General features: G+C 35.8%; 1 protein-coding gene and 1 long non-coding RNA gene across 2 annotated transcripts in view; one reads left to right on the top strand and one right to left on the bottom strand.

Moving 5' to 3' along the window:
* Positions 1-20979, bottom strand: part of LOC127857484 (potassium channel subfamily T member 1-like) — a 158984-nt gene that overhangs the window by 118999 nt on the left and 19006 nt on the right. The window lies entirely within an intron of this gene.
* On the top strand, positions 2576-3667 carry LOC127857065 (uncharacterized). The gene is made up of 2 exons (XR_008038304.1): positions 2576-2694; positions 2851-3667. It is a non-coding gene; the product is annotated as an uncharacterized LOC127857065 (long non-coding RNA).

The raw sequence follows: 20979 nt of genomic DNA, 5'->3' as shown, positions 1-20979 counted from the left end.
ATAGCTGAGATTGACCATATTGTCATAAGAGAAGTTCAGTATCAATTTGAAGTGAATCGGTGTAGAAAAGAAGAAATTATAGTAATATGCAATTTTGGGTGGGTGTGGTCTATGTGGGCGGGGCCCCAGGGTTGGTAATGGGGCCATGCATAGTTGAGATTGACCGTATTGTCATAAGAGAGGTTCAGTATCAATTTGAAGTGAATCGGTGTAGAAATGAAGAAATTATAGTAAAAGGCAATTTTGGGTGGGTGTGGTCTATGTGGGCGGGGCGCCCCAGGGTTGATAATGGGGCCATGCATAGTTGAGATTGACTGTATTGTCATAAGAGAAGTTCAATATCAATTTGAAGTGAATCGGTGTAGAAATGAAGAAATTATAGTAAAGGCAATTTTGGGTGGGTGTGGTCTATGTGGGCGGGGCCCCAGGGTTGGTTATGGGGCCATGCATAGTTGAGATTGACCCTAATGTCATAAGAGAAGTTCAGTATCAATTTGAAGTGAATCCGTGTAGAAATGAAAAAATTATAGTAAATGGAATTTTTTGGTGGGTGTGGCCTATGTGGGCGGGCGCCCCAGGGTTGGGATTGGGGCCATGCATTGTTGAGATTGACCCTAATGTCATAACAAAAGTTCAGTATCAATTTGAAGTGAATCCGTGTAGAAATGAAAAAATTATAGTAAATGGAAATTTTTGGTGGGTGTGGCCTATGTGGGCGGGGCGCCCCAGGGTTGGGAATGGGGCCATGCATGGTTGAGATTGACCGTATTGTCATAAGAGAGGTCCAGTATCAATTTGAAGTGAATCTGTGTAGAAATAAAGAAGTAAATGTAAAATAACCTAAAAAAATGAGTGATAATTTCTGACGCGGCCCCACCCCAACCGCTATAACTTTTGACCCAGGGGTCAGATCAAAATTCCAAATAGTGCAGGGTCGCACATATGCTCATAGCTACCATGTGTGTAAGTTTCAAGGTTCTAGTGCTTTTAGTGTAGGAGGAGATAGTGGCCAGGACGGACGGACAGACGGACGGACGGACGGACGGCGGAGATAACCACAATATCCCCACCTTTTTTTCAAAAAGCGCGGGGATAATAAAATCCTTCTGTGCCAAAAACATATTGACTTAAAATAAATAATCCCGATGGCATAAATGACTTATCATTTTATGTTCACGAACCTGTTTTAAAATACTTTGTAGACTTATCTGCTAGGCGGTGAGGACTTTTAGACCACCTGATAAACTTCAACTTTATTTGCCCTAGTTCAGTAACCGACTAAAGATATGCTAACATAATACAGATGACTGAAGAGTCTGTTGTGTCTTATATTCTCATTGCTACTTAAAATATTAAGTCTATTTCAACGTTTAGACTAATAATAAGCAAATTCGTTAAATTGATATCCCCTGCCAAATAAATTTTGATTATTGATGGGTGCAGAACTAACAGAAAAGTTTATTTGAAGGGTTGTACCCTTATCTCACTTATTTAAAAGCAACAACATAAAAAAACAATTGGCAATAACTCTTATTTAAGAAAGTGTAGGGTTATAGATTTTGTGCATGACACCTCTCCTCATTGATATCTTAACATCCATTAAATTTCATCTTTAAATCGTGTATTGTATCTGTGATAGAGACCTGTAAAGTAACATCAGACATGTACATATGTACTAGGGTTATGTTTCTTGTGCATGGCACTTATTCTCATTGACAATTATACACCCATGAAATTTCATGTTGAAATCTTGTATTTATAGTTTCTGAGATAAAGCCCTGAAAAGTTACATCATACAAAAACAACAAAGGACAATAACTCTTATTTAAGAAAGTGAAGGGTTGTGGTTCTTATGCATGGTTCTATAAATGAGATATAGCCCTGAAAAGTTACATCATAAAATAACAATAATAAGTAAGGGCAATAACCGTTATGTAAGAAAGTATACGGTTATGGTTCTTGTGCATTGATAATTATACACCCATTAAGTTTCATGTTAAAATCTTATATAGTATCTGAGATATAGCCCTAGTTACATCATACAAAAACAACAAAGCGCAATAACTCTTATATCAGAAAGTGACGGGTTATGGTTCTTGTGCATGGCACCTTTCCTCAGCTATATTTATACACCCATAAAGTTTCATGTTGAAAACTTATATTGAGTTTCTGAGATAAAGCACTGAAAAGTTTGTGAATGACTGCACTGATAGACAGACCAACAGTACGTTTAAGTATATTTAGCGTACCCGGGGTACATTCAAGTTTACTTAAGAGTACACAGGGTACTTTAAAGCATTACCCGAGCTGAACCGACAATTACCAATCGAGCTTATTGACATATTAAATAAATGATGAAAGTGGTAACTATGATTGTGTGAAATATAATACAATAGTTTTCCTGAATTGAGTGTACATGTGAGTTAGCTAAAATAATAGGATTATACATTCCTGGAACTGAATTTGGTTCATAATCAGTTTTTAACTTTTTATACGCCCGTATAAAATACGGGACGTATTATGAGAAACCCCTTGGCGGGCGGGCGGCGGGCGGGCGGCGGGCGGAAGGCATCACTTTGTCCGGACTCTAATTCAAATTGTATTCATCCGATCTTCACCAAACTTGGTCAGCAGTTGCATCTAGTTGATATCTAGGCCAAGTTCGAATATGGGTCATGCCGGGTCAAAAACTAGGTCATAGGGTCAATAAGTGCATTTTCAAAGGGGCCACTTTGTCCGGACTCTATTTCAAATTGTATTCATCCGATCTTCACCAAACTTGGTCAGCAGTTGCATCTAGTTGTTATATAGGCCAAGTTCGAATATGGGTCATGCCGGGTCAAAAACTAGGTCATAGGGTCAATTAGTGCATTTTCAACGGCGCCACTTTGTCCGGACTCTAATTCAAATTGTATTCATCCGATCTTCACCAAACTTGGTCAGTAGTTGCATCTAGTTGATATCTAGGTCAAGTCCGAATATGGGTCATGCTGGGTCAAAAACTAGGTCAAAGGGTCAATTAGTGCATTTTACTTTGTCCGGACTCTAATTCAAATTGTATAAATCTTATCTTCACCAAACTTGGTCAGTAGTTGCATCTAGTTGATATCTAGGCCAAGTTCGAATATGGGTCATGCCAGGTAAAAAACTAGGTCATAGGGTCAATTAGTCCATTTTCAACAGCGCCACTTTGTCCGGACTCTTATTCAAATTGTATTCATCCGATCTTTACCAAACTTGGTCAGTAGTTGCATCTAGTTGATATCTAGGTCAAGTTCGAATATGGGTCATGTCGGGTCAAGAACTAGGTCATAGGGTCAATTAGTGCATTTTCAACGGCGCCACTTTGTCCGGACTCTAATTCAAATTGTATTCATCCGAAACTTTTAAACAACTTTTTATCCTGCGTCAAAGTGGTATGGGGGTATAAGTCACATTCAGTGACAAAGCTCTAGTTCAAGTTGAATTCACCAAACTTGGTCAGAGGTAGTATATAGATTATATATCAGTCAGGTCTGATTGGAGACATGCAACCGATTAACACATGCAATATTTTTATGCAATATTTTTATCCAGTTTTATTTTGCGATATTTTCATCGGGTTTATTTTTTTCGCGATTTTTGAAACGAGTTATTTTTAACAACATGTTTATTGGTAAGTTTCATTTTTCCTTCAATCTAATCATGATTTCCACAGGTACATGAGTTTTTCACTGTGCATGGGTACTATAGAAAGGCAACTGTTTATCATTGTCATCAACCTAAAATCAATTTTTATACGCCCGTTTTAAAAAAACGGGACGTATTATAGTTTATAGTATTATAGTTTCACCTTGGCAGCGGGCGGGCAGGTGGGCGGTGTCCACAGCAGTTTCCGCTCTCTAATTCAAATAGTTTTCATCCGATCTTCACCAAATTTGGTCAGAAGTTGTGTCTAGACAATATCTACATGTAGGTCAAGTTCAAATATGGGTCATGCCAGGTTAAAAACTAGGTCACGAGGTCACTTAGTGCATTTCAAGCATTAAGCATGATGTCCGCTTTCTAATTTTAGTAGTTTTCATCAAATCTTCACCAACTTTGGTCAGAAGTGGTGTCTAGATGATTATGAAGGTCAAGTTAAAATATGGGTCATGGTAAAGTTATCAAGTTGTCCAAAGCCTTAAAACGGGCGTATCTTGTGACAGTTTGGCACTCTTGTTTAAGCTGAAATAATATATATATATATATATATATATATATATATATATATATATATATATATATATATAATCTGAAAATATTTTCTTAAATCAATGTATCTTTGTATTAAAAAACTGCAACACTCAGGACTGTAAATTAGGCATAACCATATTTCTTTACAACGTAATGCATGTACATCATCGATATATATAACATTTAAAACGAAAATCGTTTTAAAATTCAAATGTTTGCATGGCGTTAGAACTACTGTTTTGATATCTTTGTTGTGAACAATGTGTTTAGGTTCAACGTCCGAAAAAAAAGATGTCCGAAAATAACTGCAAGCTGTTAAAACGCGAAATTAAGTTGAATTGAAACAACAGTGCGTTAAACATTAATTTTCATCAATCTGACATTTTTCACGGCGACTGATCGGAGCAATATCACGGGGGTACTGTGAAAATCGTCAGATCTCACGATCTGACAATATTAACGCTACACCGGTCTATTTCGTTTCCGTAGAGATAGCTAATGTCGTCCGTTTGTAAGCTCAAATTTGATTGGCTGACGGGTTCAATGGCTTGTTCTAAAAATAAATGCTGCTCGAGCAGCATATTGCTGCTCGAGCAGGAATTTTGCTGCTCGAGCAGCATTTAAATGCTGCTCGACCAGTAAATTGCTGCTCGAGCAGCAATATGCTGCTCGAGCAGCATTTAAATGCTGCTCGACCAGCATTTTTTTCTGCTCGAGCAGAAGTTAAAGTTTCGACCCCTTTGGTGCGCCATATTATTGCCTAATAACAACACTTGCTAGTTAAGCCTTGTTCACACCTTATCAGCAACAAAGATCTATTGATTTGTCACACAGCTTTCTTTGGTGTTAAGACTTGGGGCTGCTATTGCTACCTGGTGCAATACACATTTTTCTTTAACTTGCACATGCTTCATGCTATTAGAAAATAACTCGTTGATAGCTTGTTATAATTGATTAGAAAATATCCTGATAAACTATCCTATCATTCTCATGCTGTCAAAAAGATGAAAATGTACAGATAATTGAACAAAATTCTACCAACCAGTCAAGGATGGACATATGGTGACCAAGATGCATTGTTTCGAGCACTTGCCACCATTGCAATTTTTCCTCTTCTAAACACCCTATTATATCTTTTCTCAGTGTTCCGCATATACAGGGGTGTCAATTGTCCCAAATTTGAAATCCGTAAAATTACGCAGAGAGTCTGAGGCCGTAGGATAAAGGAACAAAAGGGCCAAGATGGACCTAGTTTGCTTACCTTTTTTAACAAGGCCTCATTCATTGCTTTGTTAAAATTCAGCACTGAGACTAGAGCATATTAGATTGGTTCTCTTCTGTTTACTTTTGCAGTGTGAGCATATGATTAATTCTGATTGAGTACTGTCCATTTGCATAGATTTTGTCCCCACATTACCAAACATCAAACTTGACCTAGATATTGTCCAGACAAACATCCTGGTCAAGTTTCATCATTATTGAAATCTGGCGTATGGAGTGTTTACAAAGTTTTTGTAATATTTGACCTGGTGACCTATATTTTGACCCTCATGACAAAACATCAAACTTTGCATACAAAAATAAATATTATGACCAAGATTTAGTTCTAAATGACAAAGCATTACCTTCGGATAGGCAGTTTTTTATTTAAAATGTGTTTAAACAGTGGATTAATGCAAATTTGAAATGCAGCCGCGCAAAGTAAGAATAAGATAGACCTGTACGAAAGAAACATCTATGAAAACAATGACTTATTCTGACGATATATTTATCTGTCACGACCAGTAAATTTAAAACAAGAGTCCCCGAAGGGCCCTGGGTAGCTCACCTGAGAGACAAAGATGGAAAGACACAAAGATTAAAACTTCAGCAAATATTTCAAATTATTGGTATGAGAAGACTGACTTTAAAAATAAGGTGTTCCAAAGTATTCACAATAGGCCTATATAGAAAATTACCCCACCCACCCTGGCGGCTATGTTTTTAATACCCAGATTTTTTTAAAATATATATATAAGGAAAATGCTTCTTACATACATATAGAGAAAACTGCCCCATCCCCTTGCGGCAATCATCAGTCTTTCCACTGATCACGATCATTTTCAAACTCATCCAACATATCAATAAAACCAATGTTTTGACCAAGTTTCATGATGATTGGCCAAAAAATGTGACTTTGAGTGTTCACAAGCTTTTTTAGTATATTAATTTAAGGAAAATGACCCCCCCTCTCCCCGGCATTCATGTTACTAGATGGATCAAAACCATTTTTGAACTCAACCGTCGTATCCAGGAAAAAATCTTCTGACCACATGTCATGAAGATTGGGCAAAAAATGTGTATTCTTGACTGTTCACATGTTTTCTTATATACATATAGAGAAAACTGCCCCACCCCTTGGGGGCCATGTTTTTTCACTGATCAAGTCTATTTTCAAACTCAAGCAAGATATAAAGAAAACCAATATTTTGACCAAGTTTCATGATGATTGGACAAAAAATGTGACTTCTAGAGTGTTCACAAGCTTTTTTTACTATATAAATATAAGGAAAAAGACCCCCCCTCCTGGCGGCCATGTTTTTTACCAATTCAAACCATTGTCAAACTCAACAGTCATATCCAGGAAACAAATGCTCTGACCATATTTCATAACGATTGGGCAAAAATGTGTCCTCTAGACTGTGCACATGTTTTCACTATATACATAAAGAGAAAAGTGCCCTGCCCCTTGGCGGCCATGTTTTTTCACTGATCATGACCATATTCGAACTCGTTCGAGATATCTATAAAATCGATGTTTAGACAAAATTTCATGATCATTAGGCAAAAAATGTGACTTCTAGAGTGATCACAAGCTTTTTTTACTATATAAACATAAGGAAACCCCCCCCCCCCCCCCCCCCCAGCGCCCATGTTTTTTTACCAATCCAAACCATTGTCAAACTCAACCGACGTATCCAGGAAATAAATGTTTTGACCAAATTTCATGAATATTTGACCCAAAATGTGACTTCTAGAGTCTTCACATGTTTTCACTGTATACATATAGAGAAAACTGCCCCGCCCTCTGGCCGCCATGTTTTTTCACCGACCTGGACCAGTTTCGAATGAAACCAATGTTTTGACCAGGTTTCATGATGATTGGGCAAAAATTGTGACTTCTAGAGTGTTCACAAGGTTTCTCTAAAGCCATAAAAGGAATACTGCCCTGCTCCATGGCGGCCATGTTTTTCAAATGACCGAAACCATTTTTGAACTCATCCAACAAATCATTAAGACAAACATTTTGACAAAGTTACATGAAGATTGGGCATCAAATGTGACTTCTACAGTGTTCACATGGTTTTTCTGTTTTTTTACCTAGTTTTTGACCCAGCATGTCCCACTTTCAAACTCATTCGAGGTATCATTAGGACAAATGTTCTGATTACGTTTCATGAAGATCGGACAATAAATGTGGCCTCTAGAGTGTTCACAGGGCAAATGTTGACGTCGGACGGACAACAGACAAAAGGCGATCACAAAAGCTCACCATGAGCACGTTGTGCTCAGGTGCGTTGTGCTCAGGTGAGCTAAAAATAATTCCTCATTTTGTTCCAACTAAATTTTCTAAAAATGAATACTGCCAACATATTGTCACTGAAGTATTTCAAGCATACAGCAGGAACATAGAAGGTACATAAACACTAACATTTACAGCATAGTCTTTTGAAAGTGTTGTCAGTAAATAACCTTAACTTCATGGTCGTTGCCAATAAAATAAAGCTGTTGTCAAGAGAGTGCAGATTGTATAATTTGAAAAGTGGATTGAAATATTAATTGCCTTTTATCCCTGCATGCATGAGGAAACTGGTGCTTATTCAGTTCCCCATTTATGCTTGGAAAGTCGTGGAAGGCTGGAGTTATTAATAAAGTTCAGCCATTACTAAGGGAAGTAACTGCCCGTGGACCACTTTATGGATATGAAACACACATATAACAGGGATTGAAAGGCACGTGAATCGCCTTGTTAATACACGATATCTCCCGTTCAAGCCCTCCTTTTGCCAAGTTTCTGCACCCCACCTGAGGGCATAATAGATAGAGTTTATGGAATAATATAATTATCATTCTGTTGACATATTGTTTTCAAATACGATATTGCATTGCTTTACTTTGCTAATAGATAATGTATAATTTCAAGATGCCGGCGGACATTTGCAAGCCAACGTTCGTAGAATTGTATGGTTCTCGGAATGTACCAAAGATGTTTCTTAAGTTACTGCCCATGTCAGTGCCAGCCGCTTACCAATCAGAAATCAATAAATAAAAAAACGGCAAAATCTGTACAAAGCGCAAATGTCTAGAATGCCGACGAGGCTATAACAACATTCGTTCTCCAAAGATCCAAAACTCAATGAATTTGCCCCCCCCCCCCCCTAAATAAACTCACTGGATTTACATTCATCTCAAAATTGACCCTGAACAGCTCAAAGCCAATTTTCGGAATAATCCGGAAAATTGACACCCATGTTTTATAACATCAAAGGCAGTTACCCCAATCACATTCCTTAGCCGCAAAAAGACGCACAATAGATGCTATGACGTTAGTCAGTGTTCAACACTAAGTTATCTGAGTAAGAAGTCCTTTGGACACTTTTGAATATTGTATTTTTGGGGTCATAACACATGTAAATTAATGAAATGTTATATTTTTCTGTCATGTTTGTTTTCAGATCAAAGTTCTAAGTGACTGCCTTTTCAATATTTGTTATATCACATTGCAAGTTCTTTTAAACACATTCCAGTATTCTATTTAAGTAATCATTAACTTAATTATTGAAAGGTTTCAACATATACTATTTTCTAAAATGCATTATGATTGCTTGTTTAACCTGAACATTAGGGTTAAACCACAGGTGGTTAGCGTATGACTATGATATTAATTAGTGAAAACATCATTTTGAATGATAAATAATCATATTACAACGAAAAATTAACTTTTCTGAAAAAAAAATCACTATCAAAAATATATATAACAAGGTATGCAACTCAAAATCACCCCAAACGGGGTGCATCGCTTTGAACAGCAATATCTTCATCAATTGTGCAGCGATTTTTTCACGATCTCGGTCTTATTCAACGCAGAAATGAATTTCCTTTCTGGAAATGTATATGTCTTGCAATATTTTTACAAATGCTGGGACAACTTTTAAGAAATAACACGATACACAACTCTACACTGTTCCATATATCACACAAACTTACCTCATCCCGTAAGCGGATAGGGTAGCTACAAACCAGACTGATCAAATGCTCAGAATGGTCTGCAGCTGAACAAATCATAAAGATGTGCATTTCATACTCAAAGCAACATGCTAAGTTTCTTGCAAGACATTTGGATATTTATAGTATATTTCAATAAGTTTTACATAAGACTCATTTTTGTAAAAAGCATTACTCAAATCTCACATGTACTTCTCTTGCCTGTTGCTGAAATCCAGAAGCTCATCTATCGTGTCAAAACGTTCACAGAAACATTTTAAGTCACATCAGCCCCTTCCAATCTTTATTCCGCATATATTTGACCCACAAGTGCAAAGTGTTTGCAAGAGAAGTGGAAATTTTATGGACTGGTGCAATTTATTGAAATGTTTTTGTCCCCTGCATGTGAAGCCAGTCTAGTCTGGAGCTCCCTTGTCTGTTTTACTAATGTCACCATGAAACCTTTTGTAATTTTACAGCGGACATCATAGCTCCAGACCAGGCTTTTTGGACGTGTAGATTTCCTTTGTCCGCAAATGGAATTATAAGACCCTTTTTACATGCAGCTTACCTGTACTCATCTTCCCTGTCACTGACGTCCTGGTCCAGTAGCTCATCTATGTCCATACCATCACAGAATGTGGGGCTGCTCGGGTCAACACTTTTGGTTCTCGGTCTGAGGCACGCTGGAGCGTGGTTTCCTTTCATGTGGTCCTTACCGGATCTCTGTCTCGGTATAAACAGTTTCTTTCTACTGTTCTTTTTAGCAAAATCTGGTGAAAGGTATTGTCCTTTCTTCGGTGAAACTGGTTTCTCTTCATTGTTGTTAAAAACAACCTTCGTGCTGTCTATTTCATCTTTCCTATTTTTAGAGTTGTTTGCAATTTCTGCTCCATTTTTCTTCACCTTGTTTACATTTTCATTAATCTCCGATTGGGTGATATCAGTGTCTACATCCTCATCATAATCAACTAAACTTAGAGTTTCTTTATCCTCGCTCTCACCTGAACTAAAACTGTTCATCTCCATTATTTTTGCATCAAAGGTTTTGCACAGTTTCAGAAGATTTCATTCACCATCACAACACCAATCTATTGCAAACCTATGCAACAAATATGCAAATGTAAATACACATGATTAATTTTGTTTCAAGTATTTTTATTGATTCTCATGATAAATGGGTCTTTCTTTCAATTGAAAATCTGAACAATGATAATTTATCATGTGTTGCTTGAGGTTGTTGTTGTTGTTGTTGTTACTTATGGTAATTAATTCATTAAGTTTTGTAGTTGTATATTTATAGTTTATTTATTTATTTATATGCAAGCATATATATTTTTAACTTATTTACTAGTTCTTTCATTTATTTATTAAATAGCATAAGTACTTTTTTTTTTATTTAAAATTTATCATTTTTACTTACATGTACTTAAAATTAACTTATTACATAACATTATTTACGTTACACATTTTTACACTTAGATCAACATCTGTGTGACCACACACTTGCACATAAGCATGTGCTCAATATACCGGCATATAGCTAATATAGCTCAGTTTAGCCTAATTATGAACATTTGTCAGTGAGCAAGTGTATAATTAAAGAAAGCTGACAGATTAACACAGGTGCCTGCCTAGAGTGAGATGACAATACCCCCTGTGTTATTTAATGTTACTATTAATACCAGCCCATTAGTTATGGAAACTGCTTCCATATTATTATTTCCTTATTATATGTGCATCCATAAAGTCACTCAGTGCATCTGAACTTGGCTCAAGTGTTCACACTTTATTGACCATAATGCCACTGTTTAACATATCATTTTATAAGAAAAAACAGTGACCAACTTCATAATCATCCTGTTAGTACATAAAAAAATAACTTAAGTCGTACACTTATAACATAATTTCCAATGAACTAAACTTACATTTTATGCTCTGAAATGTGCACAAAGCTTTAAATGTTATTATAAAATGTGAGTGTTTATGGATGCCAGAATAAAAGTAAGGCAAAATGTTTATTGTTTCCCCAGATGACATTTTTATGACAGTTTGAGTGGACATTTAATGCCATCTTCAAAGCTACCTGAGAATAAAATATAACTGTCGTTGGTTTGTTTTCCTCTTGAAAATGAAACTACAATGTTTGTTATTCTTGATTAAATGCTTAAAAATGAAACTAATTTCAATTTCTTTTCATGTACATGTACATATGGCACCTACTGGACGTTTTTAAGAATAACCGAAATAAAGAATCCTATAAATTCAACATTCAAAAAATACATTTGAGTCATGCTCTGTGAAAAGGGGGTTTAATACATGTTGGATGTCCCAGATTAGTCTGTGCATTCCGCTTTTATGATATTTTTCTTATAAAGAATTTTTTTTTAGCAAATATCCAGTTTAAGCTGAAAGTGTCGCCCCTGATAAGCCTGTGTGGACTGCACAGGCTAATCTGGGATGAAACTACGCACATGCATTAAACCCCATTGTCACATATTGGTGCTCATTTAAACAATCATGTTACAACACTTTTAATTTATGTTATTGTGATTATATAACCTGACAGTTTTCATTTAATATGAGCAGCTCCGTGTGAAAATATGTCTTATGCATGAGCATAAATTATTAAGACCCGCTTACGTACATTTAATATGCAAAGTCAAACTATTATTTCTCTCAAATTTTAAAAAAGAAAAAATTGCAGAGCATTTAACAAATATGCAGCAAGCCAATTAATTTTGAATTTTGATATGTGAACATTTCATTTGACCTCTGCACATTTCAAGCAATGAGTCACTTAACTCCCTCACAGTTTTCAAAATCTATTGCATTTCCTGATATCTAATCAGTGTAGCTCTAGAGTTGCCTCTGCATCCCTGTACTGTGATGATAAGAAATTAGGTCCACTAATGAGACCCAGTTTACAATAATACCCATTTTAGCAGAACGCAAATAATTTCCATATTGACCTGAGACATTGAATTAAGATTTCCTACTCATCTCTCAACATGCCTGTATGCATAACAAAAATCCATTTAAAAAATAATTTTTGCATACATAACCGACAATAATTAGCAGTCGACCACCCACAGACCTGTTTACCCTACCGATTGCTTCTCAGTAGTATGGAGGGCATCTCTCAGTAGTTTAGGGCTGTTGTCAGTAGTTTTAAACTTTTCAATTATTTTGAGCATTAAAACACCATGACTGGGTCACATATCAGTTTAAGGGTACATAAAGCATTAGATGAATTTACTTGCTAAAAATAAAATCTGTTAAGTGATTTTATTGCTTTGATTTGTTACAGCCTGTGCTATTTAGATTGGAAAAATTAGCGCGATAAACAATGAAATTGGAAAAAAAGCGCGATAAACCATGAAATTGGGAGACATTAAGCATTATACAGTACAGCCAAAGCGGAACAAACGTATTTCGCGATCCGCGGCGGCAAGGCGAAACGAGTCGATGCCGCGTCAGTCGTTGAAGCCGCGTCAGTATGCGGCGGCAAGTCGCATTTCGCCGCGAAACTTCGCATCTGTCCGCCGAGGCATGCCGCGATGCGCATCATGAAATAAAAAATGTTTTTAAAATTATTAGTTACATGTAGTTAACAAATTTTGAAAGAACAATTATAATAATAATTAAATTCATAATAAATTTATTGTGCGCGGATTGTATTATCATATACATGTAAGCATAGTTAATGTGTCTGGCCAATTAAGTTTGTTTCCCGCCCGTAGTGTATGTATTTCACACATAAACAAGGTCACATAATTATGTTTTCGCACATACAAGTGGTCAATGCTCCAGCATATGGTGGATTTATAAATTAATTGCATGTTGATTCTGCTATTATATTTTAGCTGAGAAAATTAGCAGTTTGAAGCCACATCAATAATCAAGACGGTGACAACGTATTTGTTGTTTTGTTAATTATCAGCTTATTATAACTATTGTTTGAATATGCGTATATAAACATGTTTTATTTTGTTCATATTATACAGTTAATATCGCTACTAATTACCCGATAATCCCGTATATTCCAGTTTTAAAGCAAATGCTGGTAAATATTTACTATACACAAACATTCTCGATATTTCCTTAAGTATCAAATACATTTTGGCATTTGTCACTATTTATAGAGATGATGAAATAACGTCTAATCGGGGCGTTTTTTTTCCCCACTGAACACGCGATTTACGCCTGACGTGATGTTCATGTATTTATACAACACAAAATACACCCAAACTTTCCAAACGACGTTCTACATGTCTGCATAATTTTCGCGCGCTTTTTATGAAACAAAGGATATTTTAGCACTGTTTATTTGACGCTAGAATTTGCCAAAGGACGCGTTAGCATTAAAATTCGGAAGTGTGTTTCGGATTACAAATTTAATAATGATAATCAAACGAAACATAAACAGTTGCGCGTAATTAATTCTACGCTACACATACATGTATGTACATGTAGGTGGATATCTTTTCACTCGATCCGCCGCATACGTATGCGGCGGATTTACTCCAGGAAAGTACGCGAGGTTAATACAGACTCGGCGTCGTTGCGCGGATCGATGCCGAGTGCCACTGCGATACGCCGCGTGAACACATGATTCGGCCGCCGCGGACTAATAATCTGGCCATGGCGTAGCCGCGGATTTTGTTTGTGCCGCTTTGGCTGTACTGTACATATGATTATAAGTAACATAATTAAAATTGTTTTTAAGTGCATGTTTGACAGCGTTTTATATTATAAAGTGATGCTTCAATGTCTTCTTACACTGAAGAACATATTTATTTAATATCCATCCACATGCATACCGGTATTAAACTTGCAATAATCTATAGATTCTTAAATACACTATTTGATCATAAGCTCTTTAAGAGTAGCTTTTACTTTAATTCAGTATTTTTAAAAATAAAATATCATTAGGGGAAAACAAACAAATATTGACAAACATCTTTTAGTGTTCTTGTTGTGTTAATGGTGTATTAAATGGAGTTAAAATAATATATTTTATTTGTTTACCTTTCAATATCTTGCACTTGACAACCACAGTTCAATGCTATTTCATTAAACTGTACAGCGTAACAAACATAATAAAGCAGAAGATGCATATGAATCTGATTATACACAGATCCACTAACATGTAAATCAAATCATGTTTGTTTCTTTCCATTTTCGAACGATACTCATCTTATTATAATAAATGCTTTAACTTTGTGAGTAGACTCAACTCTAATTTTCCAACACTTGTTTCCGTGACGCACATTCAAAGCGCAGATTTCTGATAAAAAAAATTAAATCTCAAACGTAGCATGTTGCGTTAATTGACACACGCACTACATTATTCCCTAATGGCCATATGATATCCGTTATTAATTTGAATGGTATTTATTATTTGCGCCGGTAATCAAAATTTCTGGTATGCTTGTCGCCATCTTGGACGTGTGTAAAAACAGGCGGTATTCTCCGCAATAGAGAGAGAGATGTGTATACTGGACAGCAACGTAAAATCATATATATTCGACTAAATTTGCAAATCAATACACAAGTCTGTTGTCGTTCGGTGACGACTCGACAAGCTCTATCAGCACTCGTTCCCCGGGAGGCTTGAATTTCAACGTTTTTTACTACGCAAGCGCCAAGATGATAATGACTGATAAATTACCCTTTAAGAACGAAAATAAGCTAAAGTACGATTAAAAACTGAAATTTGACTATTTTGATCGATGGATACGTAGTTTTTCAGAACAAATCCGTAGTGCGTAGTTTAGCCAAATAATCCGTAGTAACTACGGCGAATCCGTAGAAGTAAACAGGTCTGCACCCATGCCACTTCAAAACTTAACAAGTCCATGCACTTTGTCCTTTAAATTGTAAATCCTGGTTTAGCAATTTAACAACACAAACTATGACACAATTTCCAAGAAACTAAATTAAGATTTTTATGAATCAACTCTTAAGCTGTAAATAATTTGCGTTAGCAAAAGCATTTCCCACCATATGTTTGGATTTCAAACACATTATCCAGTTATAATTTCACCAAGATTTCCCATTCATTGCACATCATTTCTTTGCCTTCAGGCTAACACATGTGTGAACAACTACTTTCAAATCCCTTTTGTGACATAATGACATTTCATGTTGTAAAATGTGTCTTAGACTTTGATATCATTTTGTTTTTACATCATCAGTGGTTTGCAAAAAGCAAGCTGAATTTTATTTCCTCACTACATTTTATTGTTCATGATTTATTAGATTTGTGCCATTTGCTTATTCAAGTAGATGCCAGATGTTATCACTGTTAAAACATTTGCTTTTGGAAATAAATACACAATGCAATTTGATTAATTTTCAATTAATGATTAAATTTCATGTTATTTATTTTAAATTGAGACATTTACAAATTCAAATCTAATCCTAACTTCATACATGCCAGAATTTTTCAGGTCCAAATCCGGACTTTCCAAAAAAAATTGTCTGGACATTTTACCAAAAAGCGGGACACCTAAAACGATAAAACATTCCACAATTTGTTTAGTAAATAGTCAGTATATTACTTACAAAAACTCTAAATTTCTGCCCAATATTGACGATAAATGTGTGCTCAGAATTTCGTGAACACAGACATTCTCCATTTTCCGGAAGTAAACACACTCCATAAACTGAAATGAGGGGTATCCCCATATGCCTTGATTTGACATCCTATTGGTACAGGGATATCCCCTTGAACATATGTAAATCGCGTGACACGATGTGAACGCAACGAGCACTGTTCTTATTCAACCAATCCTAAATTAACTCTAAATTTAGATTAATGCAATATGTACAAACTATTTTCTGAAAATAAGTCAAAAATGAAAGGTAATTTGTGAGAAACATCAACGTGTATTGGTCAGCATTCAATTTGTTTGATGTACAAAATCGGTGTTTTGACAGGTGGGGTTAATTTCTGCATGATACATCTTTTGATAACAATTAGCGACCCCGATCATAAAAACACCATGGTATGAATGCTGATTAAATCAATAAGTTGCCGATTAATCACTAATAAGGTGTCAATAACAACACTGATGCACTCGAGTAGTAGAAGTGGGTTGTTAATTGGGGGCAATAAAGGGATTAGCGATGATAAGTTTTAGCCAGAAAGAGCTCAAAAAGCGAATTTTATTGGGAACTTATAGACCTTGCATTGTGTTTAACGAATGTCGGGACAAATCGTCTCATATCGGGATGCCGGGACAAAGAGCCCTAAAGCAGGACTGTCCCGCCGAGATCAGGACGTCTGGCATGTATGCCTAACTTTCCTATAATCAATCAATGAGTTAAGTAATATATATTAGAATGTATTCATGTATTTATTTAAAACTTAAATGTATTTTTATATCATATTGTCTAACAATATATCATAGTATTTTATTTTGTTGTTGTGCATTTCAATGATTTCTTACCATCAAAGAAAATTGGTTATTTATATTTAGATGAAATTAAACCATCATTACTCCACCAAATTTTGTGAATCCATTTTCGTAACAATTTATTATTTTTTTATAGGTGTACATGAAATAAAAATAAATAATTCACACACATTAAACACTGAAGCTTAAACCTTAATATATATCCAAGAACAAAAACCTGAAAACTAAATAACAGTATCACAATTGAACTGAACACTAGCACACATTCCTTGCAATATTTCTGCTTCACTGACCCTAACAGTTCATCACTTCGTCCAAACCTGACCAGTCTTGTTTCCCAGGCACCACTTGTACCCCAGCAGTGACAATCTGTTGTTTTTTGTTCACAACCTGTTTATTTGTGCAAGGATTAAGTCTCTTTACCCTTCCACTAACAGAATCTTGTTGCAAAGTTTGTAAAGACCTGCATTTGAAGCCGGATTGAATCAGTTTGTTTATGAAAGTTGATATAATTACAAGTAAACAAGGAAAACATACAGAATATCATGTTACTACACACGAAAATGCATCTTTTAAATTTCACATTCATACTTTAACATTTGAATCACTTACTATTTTCTACCCTGGTTGATATTAACATGAAACTCATCAAAACAAATAAAACACAAACACAACTGATGTTCAGTGTATCGTGACCATGAATTTATTTTTTGGTAATTATCAAATAGGCTCCAACACTGTTCACTCTGATGCGGTTGGAAGATTATATTGGCTCTTGAAGTTCACCACATGTAGTGCGTGCCAAGAGGACTAATTCGGACCTGTTTTATTTGGTTTTAGTTGGTGATATAGATTAACATATACAGTAGAATTGCAAAAACTCGAGCTGGCGATTTATAGAAAAAACTGGCGATTACTCGAGCATTAAAGGAAGCCCCTAACATTTTCCTTTAATTTCTATATAAAAAACCCGCAATAACTCAAACGTGCGATTTTCGATAACTTGAGGATGTGTGCTGGTCCCTAAAAGTCATTTCACACCTAATTAATTCGCAATTATTCAAAGACACTTTCTCGTCTGGTCGGAACTAAAAATATTCGAGTTGTGAAAACAGCGCAATCAAGCAGACACAAAACGCTTGATAAGGTGTGAAGTTAGTCGCAGTTTGAGAAACACTGCAAATTGTCAACATTTGAGATGCAGATAAAAGCTACTGTAGGTTTCCACATATATTAGCGCGCTCCCGTGTATAGGGCAAAGGCAGTTTTTTAAATGCAAAAATGGAGAAAAAAATATTTAAAGACAATAAAACCACCAAATCGAACCGAAAATGGCCGCCATTTCACTATTGCACAATCCGATAATCCGGGGCATTGGAAAGCTAATAATTAAGCATTCAAAATAGGAAGCGTCATTATCATTAGGAGCATGGGTTGCATAGCACTATACTTTTCTGACAATTTTGTAATTTTCTAGCAAAAGATTAACTGTTAATCATTAACAGTCCACGTGCATTTCGTGAAAAACGTGAGAAAATGAGAATTAGAGTACATCGTGTGATTTTTCCTCGGGGAAAGCATGGGCATTACCGGTAAATTTGAATGTCGCATGGGAGACAGGGATACAGTTGTTGAGGTACACCACTGTTGAACGTTCAATATTTATACACACAAAATGCAATTGCATATCTTCACGTTCTCAACTGTCAATTAGTGTCTCAAATGTCAATTAGCGTCTTAATAAGTCGTGGCACATATTACTCAATAACATCTGCCAATTACGAAGTGCAAAATGACCCCCTTTAACACCTACCGTTACCCGCAAAAAAGACCTCGTTCGCACCTACCCTTGCCTGCTCTCCAAAATGTCGACAACAATCCCCATCGGAATTCATCAATAAAGAAGTGAAAAACACAAACAAAGAAATGTCCGCAAGTTTATTCAAACAAATTTATTTTTGACCAAAACTTCTTCTACCGCATTCATATCTACCAGTAGCAACTTCTTGTTGTTTCGACAATGGCCCCTCAGTCTGTACGATTATAGGGTGTTAGTTTTCTGGGAAAAAACATGGCGGCCATTTTGATTATTTACGATTACACAACATATTTTTTACCAATTTAGCAGCCAGGATAGCGTTGTATCAATGTATAGCGCGCACCAGCCTTTTAATTTGAATTTTGGAGGTAAAACACTGCGCGCTATACGTGGAAACCTACGGTACACAGTTTTAATGATAATTACATAATTACATGCAATCGATAATTATGATAAAATGCATGGTATAAAAGTGAGCGGAGCGTAGTTCCGGGAAGCTAATGGGTTGCAATAGTCTTCAATCTTAGACTTTGCACAACACAAGTCTGACTGAATGTTAATTAAATTCAAACTGTGTAGTGATCATGTTGTTTTTTGTTGTTTTTTCATGCGCACGTACGTACCTTATGTGCTATTTTAAATATGCTACATGAATATTGTTTTAATATTTTTGATAATATATGTGTTAAAATTGATTAAATTAAATGAATGAACGATCATTCTTATTTATAATACTGTAACCTTAAGCGATTTAATAAAGCCCTTTCTTTCCCAAGCACCGTCTTACATGTAAATACAGCGTTTGCGGTCAGAAGTTAAGCATCACCAACCGAAACAGTGAAAACAAAATTAATAATACCATGGAGGTCAGTCCCTTGCCATCTCGAGTTATCGCAGTTTTACTGTAAATTTAATTCTCAGAAAAAAGACAGACTCACATAACCAACTGACCTTTCACAGTTTGTAGGATTAATAATATAATAATTCATCCTTTTGCTATAATCCATGCTTTGCTTTGTATAGCTTATTGCCTATCTTAGAAATTGAAATTGTTGTAAACAGATTAAAACTTGTAAGTAAATGTCAATATAATAATTAAATACTTTAAATAGGATTTAAACATTTGACAGATAGAAACTTTTAGAAATCTGTACCAGCTCATTGTTTTTAACCCTTTTCTGATCAGGAGGAAAGTGAAAATGGCTATGTGCAACGAGATTAAAACCAGAACAGACTGCAAGTTATACCTGAGACACAGTCTGTTCAGGTTTTTATGCTGTTTGCTACTTATCTGTTTCGTAGGGTTGGAAATGAAGCCTTTCAAACTTGAATCAAGTGAGAAAGGTCTTTAACTTAATTTGCTTTTTAAGAGACTTCAAATGCGTCAAAGTGCGTCTCTGAGTGCTGAAGGGTTAAACTTATATACACAATTCTAAAATGCCACTGCACCAGCAGGGGAGAAACACAAAGTGGTCTACGCTTCCCTTGACTGCCTCTGTAAACTGGAAAAAGGACATTTATAAGTGATTGTAGGATAACAACAACTGGATCCACCAAGCACATATCAAATTATTGTAGTAATCACACATACACACTGTGGACATTCAGTTGCACTGCAGGGGGGAAACCTTATAATACAAGTTGGCCCATTAAATTGCCATACACCATAGCAAAATAGGTTTGCAATAATACACAATACAACATAACTCTACATTTTGTTATTTCAAACATATTGTCGAAACTAAATCCCTCTGTTGAGTAAATAAGAATTACTAACTAAGGCCAGAAACTTTGTGTCTCATTAAGATATACAGGAAGGTCCATCTTAAGGTGAAGAGATTGTGGTACAAAACTAACTGTCAATTACTGGAGATCAAAGGTTGTAGCAGGGACAAAGACCACTGTAGATGCGGTCTCGTTATAGCCCAAGATGCCCAACATGATGTACAAATAATTGGAAAATAGACCTACTTACAGTTATCAAAATAGGCAATGAGGAGCAGCGCCATGAGCGCATGATACGCCCGTCGTTCGCCAATGAAGTAGTAAGGTAATAAATAACCCTTTGAATCATTTTTTTACTTCAGTTGGCAGAAGACAGCTGGAATATTTGTCAAAAAAATATGTTCAACTCACCCATTTGAGTATGTGTGTATGGAATTCCAATGTTCCAGTCAAATCTCATCCAGTTGAATATGTGAATACTTGATAATTTAACATTGTAACATGGTAAATCCGATACGGTAGGACAGTCAATGAAATCACGAAATTTTGACG

This window comes from Dreissena polymorpha, chromosome 14, assembly GCF_020536995.1.
Source record: "Dreissena polymorpha isolate Duluth1 chromosome 14, UMN_Dpol_1.0, whole genome shotgun sequence".
In the NCBI taxonomy this organism is placed as follows: Eukaryota; Metazoa; Mollusca; class Bivalvia; order Myida; family Dreissenidae; genus Dreissena; species Dreissena polymorpha.
This window is presented reverse-complemented; position numbering and strand designations above follow the sequence as displayed.